At 45.5% G+C, this 14,437-nt stretch overlaps 1 protein-coding gene across 6 annotated transcripts in view; it reads left to right on the top strand.

The window, feature by feature from the left end:
* CLSTN1 (calsyntenin 1) overlaps positions 1 to 14,437 on the top strand; it is a 110,816-nt gene that overhangs the window by 30,456 nt on the left and 65,923 nt on the right. The window lies entirely within an intron of this gene.

Raw genomic sequence — 14,437 nt, 5'->3', positions numbered from 1 at the left:
TGAGGCAGGAGAATCGCTTGAACCTGGGAGGTGGAGGTTGCAGTGAGCCGAGATTGGGCCACTGCACTGCAGCCTGGGGAACAGAGCGAGACTCTGTCTCAAAAAAGAAAAAGTTAAGTATTTTTTAAAATTAAAAAATCTAAGAATATCAGCTCCTGAATTATATGACTAGAATTCTAGAAATGGAAGGGGCTTCAGAAATCGTTTAGCCCAGTCAGCCCATTTTACCAAAGTGGAAACAAGTGAAGTCGTTGCCGTCGTCAGTGTGATACTTCTGTGGTTCGGAATAGGGCAGGAAGAGTGAACAGTGGGGTCCAGCCTGGAGTGTCTTTAACCTGTTTCCCTGTAATAGAGAATATTCAGAAAGCGTACATTTGGGTGTCTGTACCTCTCCGTGTGCAGTTGAGTCAGGAAAGTAGATTATGAAATTAGAGTGGAGGGAAAACATCTGGATGGATTGTACATCCTATTAAGGTCACATTATTTGAAATTTTGTAGCACTTTTTAATGTGAACATCTGAGAAATTTGCACACTCTGCTGAAATCACAGTTGCAGAGTTGACAAGAGCTTTAGAAACGGTCTGGCTAGGGCAGCTTTTGATGGAAGATTCCTCTTCACAATGTGGCCTGACCTCGGGGAGCCAGGCCCTGCTGGAATTCTTCTAATCAGAGAGCTTCTTTCTCTTTTGGAGGAAAGCCTTCCTTGTCAGAAAGTCCTGGGTCTTAGTTCTGCCTAAATTTTGGCACTACAAGAGCCTAGTGGACCAGTTACGAACATGAACTCTGAACCAAACTGTTGAGGTTCAGGCCCCAGGTCCGCAGCTCATTAGCTGTGTGATCTTGGACAACTAATTTTAATCTCTCTGTGCCTCAGTTTCTTCATCTGTAAAATGGGGATGATAATAATAATACCCCTCTCATAGAGTGGTTGGGGAGATTGAACAGGTTTTGTGAAGTACTTAGAACACTATAGTAAACATGGGTTTGCTGTGTTTTTTGTTTTGCTGAGGGTTTTTGCATCTATGTTTATGAGAGACGTTGGTATGTTGTTTTCTTATAACACCTTTGGTTTTGATAGAATAATGCTGGCCTCATAGAGTGAGTTAGGAAGTATTCCCTTTGCTTCTGCTTCTGGGAGACAGGTAGAGAATTGTATAATTCCTTCCTTAAATGTTTGGTACAATTCACCAGTGAACCCATTGGGGTCTGTTACTTTTTCTTTTGGAAGGTTGTTGGTTGTTGATTTGGTTTCTCTGAGAGATACAGGTCTGTTCAGGTTGTCTGCTTTTTTCTTGGGTGAATTTTGGCAGATTGTATCTTCCAAGGAATTGATAAATTTCATCTAGGTTATCAAATTTTTAGGCATAGAGTTGTCCATAATATGTATTCATTCATTCATTCATTCATTCATTCATTCATTCATTCGTTGTTTTGAGACTGAGTCTTGCTCTGTTGCCCAGGCTGGAGTCCAATGGCGTGATCTTGGCTCACTGCAGCCCCTGCCTGCCGGCAATTCTCCTGCCTCAGCCCCCTGAGTAGCTGGGATTACAGGCACAGTACCCACAACACCTGGCTAGTTGTTTTATATTTTTAGTAGAGGCGGGTTTCACCATGTTGACCAGCCTGATCTTGAATTCCTGACCTCAAGTGATCTGCTCACCTCGGCCTCCCAAAGTGCTGGGATTATAGGCATGACCCTCACCACACCTGGCCCCTTTATTTATCTTTTTTTTTTTTTTTGAGACAGAGTTTAGCTCTTGTTGCCCAGGCTGGAGTGCAGTGGCTTGATCTTGGCTCACTACAACCTCCACCTCCTGGGTTCAAGTGATTCTCCTGCCTCAGCCTCCCGAGTAGCTGGGATTACAGGTGCCCACCACCATGCCCTGCTAATTTTATGTGTTTTTAGTAGAGATGGGATTTCACTATGTTGGCCAGGCTGGTCTCGAACTCCTGACCTCAAGTGATCCACCCGCCTTGGTCTCCCAGAGTGCTGGGATTACAGGCGTGAGCCACGTGCCTGACCTATTTATCTTTTTAATGTCCATGGAGTCTATAGTGTGTTCCCTCTTTCATTTCTGATATTAGGAATTTGTGTCTTCTCTCTTTTTTTCATAGTTAGCCTGACTAGAGGCTTATCAGTTTTATTGATCTTTTCAAAAAACACCCAGCTTTTTTGAAAAAAGAAAAAAAAAAGAAGCTGTTTGTTGGTTTTCTCTATTGAGTTTCTGTTTTCGGTTTTATTGATTTTTTTGTTTCAGTTTTTATTTCATTTTCTTTTGCTTGCTTTGTATTTAACCTGATCTTTTTCTAGCTTCCTAAGGTTGAAGCTTATATGATTGATTTTAGATCTTTCTTTTCTAATATATGTATTGAATGCTTAAAATTTCCACTAAGCACTGCTTTCACTGCATCCCACAGGTTTTGATAAATTATATTTTCTTTTTCATTTAGTTCAAAACATTTAAAAATTTCTCAAGATTTCTTTTTTGATCCATGTGTTATTTACAAGTGTGTGTTTTTTGTTTTTGGTGATGGAGTCTTGCTTTGTTACCCAGGCTGGAGTGCAGTGGTGCAATCTCGGCTCACTGCAACCTCCACCTCCTGTGTTCAAGCAATTCTCCTGCCTTAGCCTCCTGAGTAGCTGGCATTACAGGCACACGGCGCCATGCCTGGCTAATTTTTTGTTTTTTAATAGAGACAGGGTTTCATCGTGTTTCCCAGGATGGTCTTGAACTCCTGAGCTCAGGCAATCTGCCCTCCTCGATCTCTCAAAGTGCTGAGATTACAGGCATGAGCCACCATGTCTGGCCTACAGGTGTGTTGTTTAATCTCCAAGTATTTTGGGCTTTTTCAGCTATCTTTCTGTTGTTGATTTTTAGTTTAGTTCCATTGTGGTATAAGAGCTGGAGACATTGCATAATTTCCATTCTTTTGAATGTTTAAGGTGTTAAGAACAGAATGCTCTGGCATATTTCCAAGTGGTTATTTTTCCCTTCACCCTGCTAGAAGTATGAGGTGATTTTCTTTGATACTTATTGTGAGGACCTGGTAGGACTCCTGGAGATTAAACTCAGAAAAGTATGGGAGTCCCCAGTGACTGGGTCTCCCTGGAATTTTTAACTCTGAGTTCTGCACATTAAACTCCAGCAGTTTGTCGATTACAGCTTAGGTTTTCCTACCCTGGCACCGGTTCCCATGGAGGTTTCTGCTCTGTAATTTGCAATTCCCTGTGTATTTGACTGTGTCTTCAATTTTGTTTTTTGTTTTTTTTTTGGCAGAGTCTCACTCTGTTGCCCAGGCTGGAATGCAGTGGTGCAATCTCGGCTCACTAAAACCTTCACCTCTCAGGTTCAAGTGATTCTCCTGCCTCAGCTTCCAGAGTAGCTGTGACTATAGGCGTGCACCACCATGCCCGGCTAATTTTTTATATTTTTAGTAGAGACGGGGTTTCGATATGTTGGCTGGGCTGATCTTGAACTCCTGACCTCGTGATCCATCTGCCTCCACTTCCCAAAGTGTTGGGATTACAGGCATGAGCCACCTCTCCTGGCCTCCAATTTTATTTTATTTTATTTATGTATTTATTTTTTGAGACAGGGTCTTGCTCTGTCACCCAGGCTGGAGTACAGTGGCACGATCAGGGCTCACTGCATCCTCAACCTCCTGGGGTCAAGTGGTCTTCCTGTCTCAGCCCTCTGTGTAGCTGTGACCATGGGCGCATGCCACTGTATCCGGCTAATTTATTTTGATTTAGTAGAGATGAGGTCTCACTTTGTTGCCTGGGCTGGTCTGAAACTTGGGGGCTCAAGTGATTCTCCTGCCTTGCCCTCCCAAAGGGTTGGGATTACAGGTGTGAGCCACTGCACTCAGCCTGTGTCTCCAGTTTTAGGGGCAGCAATTTGCCCTGTGATCTCGCTTTTCTTAGGGATCTAAGAAGAGTTGTTGATTTTTCAGTTTGTTTGGCTTTTTTTTAACCTGTTATTAGGACAGAGTAGCAACTTCTCAGCTCCTAACATGCTGGACTGGAAACTGGAAGTCCCAGCATCACATTTGAAAATGCACAATTGAGTGGCATTTAGGACGTTCAGCATTGTGCAACTCCCACCTCTGTCTAGTTCCAAAATGTTTTCGTCACCCTGAAAGGAAACCTCATACCCATTAAACAGGCATTCTCAACTCCCTTCTGCCCCCAGCACCTGGCAACCACTAATCTGCTTTCTGTCTCTATGGATTTACTCTGGATGTTTCATGTAAGTGGGGGAAGCTCATGATCTGTGACCTTTTCTGTCTGGCTTCTTTCACTTAGCTAAATGCTTCTGAGTGTCATAATGTTTTTGAGGCTCATACATGTTATAGATATCAGTGCTTCATTCCTTTTATGGTTCTGTTGTTTGGATAGACTGCATTTTGTTTGTCCATTCATCTGTTGATGCAGGGTTTAGCTTGTTTCCACCTGTTAGCTGTTGTGAATAGTGCTCCTGTGATGATTCATCCATAAGTGTTTGAATACCTGTTTTCAGTTCATTTGGATGTATACCTAGGAGTGGAGTTACTGGGTCATACAGTTTTTTCTTTCTTTCTTTCTTATTTTTTTTTTTTTTGAGATAGAGTCTCACTATGTTGCCCAGGCTGGAGTGCAATGGCGCCATCTTGGCTCACTGCAGCCTCCACCTCCCAGGTTGAAGTGATTGTTCTGCCTCATCCTCCCAAGTAGCTGGGATTACAGGCATGTACCACCACGCCCAGCTAATTTTTAGTTTTAGTAGAGATGAGGTTTCACCATGCTGGCCAGGATGGTCTCGATCTCCTGACCTTGTGATCTACCTGCCTCGGCCTCCCAAAGTGCTGGTATTACAGGTATGAGCTACTACGCCCGGCCTATATTTTGACATTTCTACCAGGAAAGGGAATTTACCTTGTCCTCGCCTCGCTCTCCGTACCAGCTTCTTTCATTTCCTAACCAAGCCTCCTCTGTTTCTTCAGTTGTTTTTCAAGTCACTTTGTTTCAAAAATCTCCACCAGCCATCCTGGCTTCTTCTCTTACCTTCTCTCCTCTTCTTCTTCCTCTTTTCTCTTCAACAGGGTTTTGCTTCGTCACCCAGGCTGGAGTGCAGTAGCACAATTATAGCTCACTGCACCTCCAACTCCTGGGCTCATGTGATCCTCCCGCCTGAGCCTCCCAAGTAGCTGGGGCTACAGATGTGCACCACTATGCCAGACTAATTAAAAAAAAATTTTTTTTTTAAAGATTGGGGTCTCGGCCGGGCGCGGTGGCTCAAACCTGTAATCCCAGCACTTTGGGAGGCCGAGGCGGGTGGATCCCGAGGTCAAGAGATCGAGACCATCCTGGTCAACATGGTGAAACCCTGTCTCTACTAATACAAAAAATTAGCTGGGCACGGTGGCGCGTGCCTGTAATCCCAGCTACTCAGGAGGCTGAGGCAGGAGAATTGCCTGAACCCAGGAGGCGGAGGTTGCGGTGAGCCGAGATTGCGCCATTGCACTCCAGCCTGGGTAACAAGAGCGAAACTCCGTCTCAAAAAAAAAAAAAAAAAAAAAAAGATTGGGGTCTCATTATGTTATCTAAGCCGGTCTTGAACTACTGGCTCAAGTGATCCTTCCCACCGTGGCCTCCAAAGGGATAGAGTTACAGGCATGAGCCACTATGCCCAGACTGATTGATTTTCTTTCTCTCCTCTCTCTTTCTCTCTCCCTTTCCCTGTCTCCCTCCCTCCCTCCCTCTCTCCCTTTCTCTCTCCCTCCTTCCCTCCCTCCCCCCTCTCCCTCTCTCTCCCTCCCTCCCTCCATGTCTCTGCCTTTCCCTCTCTCCGCTTTTCTTTCTTTCAGACAGGGTCTCACTGTATTGCCCAGTCAGGACTCAGACTCCTGGGTTCAAGGGTCCTCCTGCCTGAGCCTCCTGAGTCCAGCTTGATTTCTTTCTCCTTGGGTGCCTTTCAGATGGGGCCAGGATTTTAACAGAATTCCTTATCCAAGGACAGCCTTGGAGTAGCATGGGGCTAGCATTCCCTTGTCTGAGCCTTTCAGCAGCCTTGTCACGCTGAATTTTATTTACCTCTAACCCCAAAAAGTCCCCCTACCACGCGCCAGCGTTTAATCATACCTCTCATCTTCAAGCTTGATGTTGTGTTCTAGTGTGAGTCTCTGCATTTATCACTGTTGCATTTCATCTTGCTGTATTTGACTCTCCACTCTGCTCTGTCAAGCGGTTTTGAATCCTGACTTCACATTCCATCTGTTCATTCTGGCTTCGTGTTATTCTCAAATTCGATGTAATGGTTGAAGAGAGCCAACCAAGTATGGCGCCTTTTGAGAGGTCACCAGAGGCTGTTGAAGGTTTCCATGGGTTTATTATTCAGTGACTTTTTGGGTGGCCATTAAACCTGTTGTAAATTCACCTGTCTTTATTTTCATCCAGTTTCCATTTCACCATCTTGTCCTCAGTCACAGGGAAATTAGGAGATGCCTCGTCAAATGATTTTTTTTTTTCCAGACAGTCTTGCTCTGTCGCTCAGGCGGGAGTGCAGTGGCACAATCGCAGCTCACTGCAACCTCCACCTCCCAGGTTCTAGTGATTCTTCTGCTTCAGCCCCCCGAGTATCTGGGCTTACAGGCACCTGCCACTACGCCCGGCTAATTTTTGTATGTTTAGTAGAGATGGGATTTCACCATGTTGGCCAGACTGGTCTTGAACTCCTGACCCCAAGTGATCACCCGTCTTGGGCTCCCAAAGTGCTGAGTTTACAGGCATGAGCCACCGTGCCTGACCTGTTTTTTTTTTTTTTTTTTGTAGACAGGGTCTTGTTCTGTTCCCCAGGCTAGAGGGCAATAGTCAATCATTGCTCACTGCAGCCTCAACCTCCTGGGCTAACGCAGTTCTCCTGCCTCAGTATCCCAAGTAGCGAGGACTACAGGCACGCACCACCACGCTTGGCTAATTTTAATTTTTTTTTGTAGAGACAGGGTCTCACCGTGTTGCCCAGGCTGGTCTCTAACTCCTGGCCTCAAGTGATCCTCCTGCCTTGGCCTCGCCAAAGTGCTAGGATTGCAGACATGAGCCACCGCATCCGGCCAGTGTCCTTTATTTCCTTAAAATAACTTAAGGAAAGTACATTCTTTTCTTCTTCCTTCATGTCTTTCCCAATCTTGGACTGTAATTCTCTTACCCTTGTATTGGTTCTGCCCTTTCTGATAAAAATAAACATGCTTCTAGAGTGACTCAGTGGCAGAAAACGATGGAGCCATTTTGTTTTCTGTGTTGCTCTAAAAATGTTTTTTTTTTTCTTTTTTTTCTTTTTAAGATGGGGTTTCACCATGATGGCCAGGCTGGTCTTGAACTCCTGACCGCAGGTGATCCACCCACCTCGGCCTCCCAAAGTGCTAGGATTACAGGCTTGAGCCACCGCGCCTGGCCTAAAAATGTTAACATTTGTTTTATAAATGAAGTAAGAACTCTGTGTAAAAGCACTACTCTTGCTATTGTTAGTATTTTAGGAATGTAAATAATAAAAGAGCAAAAAAATAGGGGAGCAAAGACAGAATATTGTTTTTCCTGATCAGCCTTCATGGATTTATTAGACAATCCTACTCAGTTTGTGACAGTATTTTGGGTAACAGCTGTTAAGAACTTGGCATTGATAATGAATGTCACCAGGCCTTGAATACTGTGTGGACTTCTTTGAACTATATATTATTAAGTTTTCTATTGTATGTGAAGGTCAGGAGACAAAAAACACATACAGAATGTGGAAATTACCTCTGGTCTGTTATGTTATGATTCAAGACAGAGCCCTATCCTATTTTAATTCAAGACAAATGTGATAATGATAAAGAAGAAAGAAAAGACCAAATCTAGCCTGTATTTTCTGATAACATTTCAAAATGGGAAATTGAAGGAAATCACGGCATGTCCCTTGTTGAGTAGCCAGATTCCTGCCTGGCTTGCATTGTAAGAGTTAATTGAAGGCCAGAAACTGGCTCACGCCTGTAATCCCAACATTTTGGGAGGCTGAGGTGGGTGGATCACTTGAGATCAGGAGTTCGAGACTAGACTGGCCAACATGGTGAAACCCCATCTCTACTAAACATACCAAAATAAGGTGGCTCACACTTGTAATTCCACCACTTTGGGAGGCTGAGGCGGGTAGATCACTTGAGGCCAGGAGTTTGAGACAAGCTTGGCCAGCATGGCAAAACCCCGTCTCCACTAAAAATACAAAAATTAGCTGGGTGTGGACTCACGCCTGTGATCTCAGCTACTTGGGAGGCTGAGACAGGAGAATTGCTTGAATCTAGGAGGAGGAAGTTACAGTGAGCTGAGATTGCATCACTGCACTCCAGCCTAGGTGACAGAGGGAGACTCAATCTCAAAAAAAAAAAAGTTAATTGATAAATGAAAGTATACGGATCAACAATTGGAAATGTTCTGAAGGTGGTTTGACAGTGGATTTGTTCCCCTGGCGCTGTGTATTTAATTCTGTGGAAAACTGCGCCAGAGTGTACACACTCTGGACAATTTGCCTGGCTGGCTTATTGATGAACCTAACTGGACATGTGTAAGTTATGAATTGAGGGAAGGAAGCTCAGGGCTCTGTTTTTTTGCTTTTTTTGGGGGGCGGGGGCAGAGTCTTGCTCTGTCACCAGGCTGGAGCGCAGTGGCGTGATCTATCTCTGTTCATTGCAACCTCTGCCCACAGTTCAAGTGATTCTCCTGCCTCAGCCTCCCCAGTAGCTGGCACTATAAGCATGAGCCACTATGCCCAGCTAATTATTATTATTTTTTTTTGTATTTTTAGTAGAGACCAGGTGTCACCATGTTGGCCAGGAAGATCTTGATCACTTGACCTCCTGATCCGCCTGCCTCAGCCTCTGAAAGTGTGGGATTACAGGCGTGAGCCACTGTGTCCAGCCAGGGCTCTGTTTTGAAAACGTGTTCCTCCACCAGCCAGCAGGGTGCCTGTGTTACTTACTCTGCTTTTGATTTTGAGACAGTCTCTCTTTCTTGCCCAGGCTAGAGTGCAGTGGCACTATCTCAGCTCACTGCAACCTCTGCCTCCTGGGTTCAAGTGATTCTCCTGCCTCAGCCTCCTGAGTAGCTGGAATTACAGGTGTGCACACCACGCCTGGCTAATTTTTGTATTTTTAGTAGATACAAGATTTCACCATGTTGGTCAGGCTGGTTTCAAACTCCTGATCTCGTGATCCACCCACCCCAGCCTCCCAAAGTGCTGGGATTACAGGCGTCAGCCACCACATCCGACCTATATTAAATCGCTGAAGTTCTTTACAAAGTGTGAGTGCCTTAAGTCATTACCGATCATTAGCACCCTCCTCAAATTAGTTTCTTGGACTAAGTGGCCAGTGTTAGTGGGGCTGTGAAGAAACAGGAAGTTTCTGACCCGATGTCAGGAGCGTTCTGACCTGATGGGCATGAAGTGAGTTCCGATGGGGGCAAAGTATCTGTTGGAAAGCCTGGACTACCAGGGGAAGCTCTAGGAAGCTGGTAGCAGCACAGACAGAAAGGCAGTGGGGACCACTGAAGATGGTGTTCCCAATTTGCATTGCTTTGCCTGTGGGAAATTCTGTACATTACATTTCAGAGGTTTTGAGATGATTTTGCTTCAGGTGGGCTCGTGCTAAAACACAAGCTAGGAGCAGTGACCATAACTGGTGCCTCTTGCAAGTAAAATCTCCTAGAAGAGCAAAGCTGAGGCGGGATATACAGAGGGCAAAAAGCATCTCGGAGTCAAAGTGGAAATTGCCCAGAAAGGCTGATAACCTCCCTTCTTTGCTTACAAGAAAGCTTTCAAAAGGCCTCCATTCGTGAACCTTCTGTGAGCCGTTGTTCTCTGTTGGGGAGTGCATTGAAATGTTCCACAGCAAACCTGCGAGCCCCAGGTCAGACTGATTGTCTGAGTTTTAAGCTGGGGCCCAGCAGGTACAGCTTAACAGGGATGTCTAGAAGATCCTGCCTGGCACCCTGCTATGGCCCAGAGCTGCCGTGGATGAATGGGGGCATGTTCTTTACTGTCTGAGGTTTCATCTCCCCTCGTCTGTTAGGATCCACATATTAGGCCGGGCACAGTGGCTCACGCCTGTAACCCCAGCACTTTGGGAGGCTGAGGCTGGCGGATCACCTGACATCAGGAGTCCAAGACCAGCCTGGCCAACATGGTAAAACCCCGTCTCTACTAAAAATACAAAAATTGGGGCCGGGCGCAGTGGCTCACGCCTGTAATCCCAGCACTTTGGGAGGCCGAGGCGGGTGGATTACGAGGTCAAGAGATCGAGACCATCCTGGTCAATATGGTGAAACCCCGTCTCTACTAAAAATACAAAAAATTAGCCAGGTGTGATAGTGGGCGCCTATAATCCCAGCTACTCAGGAGGCTGAGATGGGAGAATTGCCTGAACCCAGGAGGTGGAGGTTGCGTTGAGCCGAGATCGCGCCATTGCACTCCAGCCTGGGTAACAAGAGCGAAACTCTGTCTCAAAAAAAACACAAAAAAACAAAAATTGGCTGGGTGTTGTGGCACGTGGCTGTATTCCCAGCTACTAGGGAGGCTGAGGCCAGAGAACTGCTTGAACCCAGGAGGCAGAGGTTGCAGTAAGCTGAGATCACGCCACTGCACTCCAGCCTGGGCGACGGAGTGAGACTCTATCTCAAAAGGAAAAAAAGTGATCCTTGTTTTAATCGAGGTTTCTCCAGTTTCCCACCTTTGCTTACTCTTAAGATAAACCTTGGAATGAGAGCAACACTGTCCACTTCTGTCTCTTCACCTGCCCCCTTCTCACTCTGTTCCACAAAACTTAGCTCTGGAATAGGACTACTTAGCATTCACACGTGAACAGCTGCTCCTGAGGGTATGGAGCTTGAGAAAACCTAACGGAGCCCTTGAACCCACCCCTGCGCCCATCCACCTTGGTCCAGGACCCTGAAGCTCCTTGGGGATTTTGACCTGCAAACGTGCTCTTGTTTCAGGGGCCTGTCTTCATGCATCCTCCCTGGGGTATTCGGGATTCAGGCCAAGTACATGCTCTGTTTCCAGGGATACTGTATCCAAGGGCATGGCTCCTAACACCATGGCAGGAGTCTGTCCCTGGTGCGGGGAACAGGATGGCTGTAGGGTATTAATTACCAGGACCTGAGAGGAATCCCGGGACCCCAAGAGCACTTCCACCTGGACTCTCCCAAGGTTACGGCCCAATCTTGAGGGAGACCCCTTATTTCCTAATGTTTAGGTTGGCCCTTCCTGCGTATCTCACCTGTCACCTTGGAACTTCTGGAAGGATTGTGCGAAAACCTTTGCTGCTAGAAATCTCACTGCTGTAGGTGGACATGAGGCTCCCTGCTAGAGTGGCTGCCGCATCACACTTGTGACATTAAAGAGAGGCTGTCAACCAGGGCATGTGAGAGTTGCTTATGAAGCTCAGGATGGAAGTTGATGTAGAATGCAGGCATTACTGTTACACTTGCTGCTTATGTTTTCAGTTGGTGCCTGGCCCGTTTGTTCCCCACCCGCCCCCCACCCCCGAAATGGAGTTTTGCTCTGTTTCCCAGGCTGGAGTGCAGTGACACGATCTCGGCTCACTACATCCTCCACCTCCTGGGTTCAAATGATTCTCCTGCCTTAGCGTCTCGAGTAGCTGGGATTACAGGTGCACACCACCATGCCTGACTAATTTTTGTATTAATAGAGATGTAGTTCCTCATATTGGTCAGGCTGGTCTTGAACTCCTGACCTCAGGTGATCCACCCACCTCGGCCTTCCAAAATGTTGGGATTATAGGCATAAGCTACCTTGCCCAGCCAGAAATCTTAACATTAAATTAAAAAGGGTTTGGGGCTGGGCAAACATGGTGAAACCCTGTCTCTACTAAAAATACAAAAATTAGCTAGGTGTGATAGTGGGCGCCTATAATCCCAGCTACTTGGGAGGCTGAGGCAGGAGAATCACTTGAACCCAGGAGGCAGAATTGCAGTGAGCCGAGATCGTGCCACTGCACTCCAGCCTGGGTGATAAGAGCAAGACTCGGTCTCAAAAAAAAAAAAAAAGATTTTGGGCCGGGCATGGTGGCTCACTCCTGTAAACCCAGCTCTTTGGGAGGCTAAGACAGGAGGATTGCTTGAGCCCAGGAGTTCGAGACCAGCCTGGGCAACATAGTGAGACCCTCTTCTCTACAAAAAATTTAAAAACTAGCTGGACATGGCGGCTCCCCAGCTTCTCAGGAGGCTGAGGCAGAAGGATTTCTGGAGTCCAGGAGTTAGAGGCTGCAGCCTGGGTGACAGAGCAAAGAGCTTGTGATCTGAAAAAGTTGTGAACTTTGCTTTAGGAGGTCCTGCCACTTTAACTGCACATCTTCAGTTATTTGTCCTTCTGCTTTGGGGATGATAAATTTAAGCCAGGTTTAGCAGCAGAAACATTTAATTCCACCTGCTTTTTTTTTTTTAATCCTAATTTTTAAAAGCACATTTGTGATCATCACACCCTAAGTTTTCAAAAATAGCCTTGTGACTGTTGCTCCCTCTTACCTTTCTTGTAGCTGAATCTGCTAGAAGATCAGCCTCAGTGGTCAGCAAAAGGGAACCCAGGGTCCTGGGCCCGTGCTCGGAAATACGCATAATAGTTGATGTTCAATATAGAAAACTGGATATATTCATGCCAGTAGAATTTTCAAAAGCAAAGTGAATTGAAATATATTTACAAAAGATTTTAATGGCAATCTCAATAAAACATTTAAAAAGTCCTCAACAAAATAAAATCAAACGATGTGTGAAAAGAATTATATACCGTGACCATATAGGATCTAGTCCACATACGTAAGGCTGTTTAAACATTTGACAGTCAATAATTCACTAGTCAACAGGCTAAGAAAGAAAAGTCATATGATCATATCAATCAGTGCAGAAATAGCATTTCATAAGATGCTATTCATTCATGATAAAAATCTCAAATTTGGCCAGGCGTGGTGGCTCATGCTTGTTATCCCAGCACTTTGGGAGGTCGAGGTGGGTGGATCATGAGATCAGGAGTTCGAGACCAGCCTGGCCAAGATGGTGAAAGCCCATCTCTACTAAAAATACAAAAATTAGCTGGGCATGGTAGCATACACCTGTAATCCCAGCTACTAAGGAAGCTGAGGTAGAAGAATCACTTGAATCTGGGAGGCAGAGGTTACAGTGAGCCAAGATTGTGCCACTGCACTCTAGCCTGGGTAACAGAGCAAGACTCCATCTCAAAAAAACAAAAACAAAAACTCAAAGTTAAGAATAGAGGGATCTCTCTCAATTTGATAAATAACATCTATGAAAACCTACTTAATAAACATACTTAAAGGTGGAAAAAGAATTGGCAACATTGTGGAAAGCCCTAAGCATTACTGTTCAAGGGTTATCAGTGGTTTCATTTTCCTTTCATAGTGGACCAGAGTGAAACACACAGCCTACTCTACAGAGAGATAAATGTGTCTTAAGTTAAATTATTTGATACACCAAACAAGCAGATATATAGGAACCTTGATTAGGTATTTGATGATATTAAATAATTGCCATTATGGTTAGTTTTATTTATTTTACTTTGTTTTTTTAGATAGAGTCTTGCTCTGTTGCCCAGGCTGGAGTGCAGTGGCGCAGTTATGACTCACTGCAGCCTCTAGCTGCCAGGCTCAAGCGATTCTCCCAGCTCAGCTTCCCAAGTAGCTGGGACTACAGGCATGCATCACCATGCCTGGCTAATTTTTGTATTTTTTTTTCTACTAGAGATGGGTTTCGCCATGTTGCCTTAACTGGTTTTGAACTCTTGGGCTCAAGCAATTGACCCTCCTCGGCCTCCCAAAGTCCTGGGATTACAGGCATGAACCACCGTGCTCAGCCTAGAATGGTCAAATTCTTTATTTTTAATTAATTAATTAATTTATTTATTTGAAACAGAGTTTTTCTCTTGTTGCCCAGGCTGGAGTGCGATGGCTCGATCTTGGCTCACCACAACATTTGCCTCCAGGGTTCAAGCGATTCTCCTGCCTCAGCCTCCCGAGTAGTTAGGATTACAGGTGCCTGCTACCACGCCCAGCTAATTTTGTATTTTTAGTAGAGACAGGGTTTCTCGATGTTGGTTAGGCTGGTCTCGAACTCCCGACCTCGGGTGATCTGCCTGCCTCAGCCTCCCAAAGTGCTGGGATTACAGGTGTGAGCCACCACGCCTGGCCTTTATTTTTATTTTTTTGAGATAGGGTCTCACTCTGTCACCCAGGCTGGAGTGCAGTGGCACCATCTCCACTTACTGTAGCCTCCACCTCCCAGGCTCAGGTGATCCTCCCACCTCAGCTTCTGAAGTAGCTAGGACTACAGGTATGGCACCACCATGCCTGGCTATTTTTGTATTTTTTGTAGAGATAGGGTCTCACCATGTTGGCCAGGCTG

This window comes from Aotus nancymaae, unplaced genomic scaffold (assembly GCF_030222135.1).
Source record: "Aotus nancymaae isolate 86718 unplaced genomic scaffold, 86718_ANA_hifiasm-v0.15.2.pri h1tg000053l, whole genome shotgun sequence".
NCBI classification, from domain to species: domain Eukaryota; kingdom Metazoa; phylum Chordata; class Mammalia; order Primates; family Aotidae; genus Aotus; species Aotus nancymaae.
The sequence above is the reverse complement of the archived record's forward strand: the minus strand, read 5'-3'. Positions and strand labels throughout refer to the sequence as shown.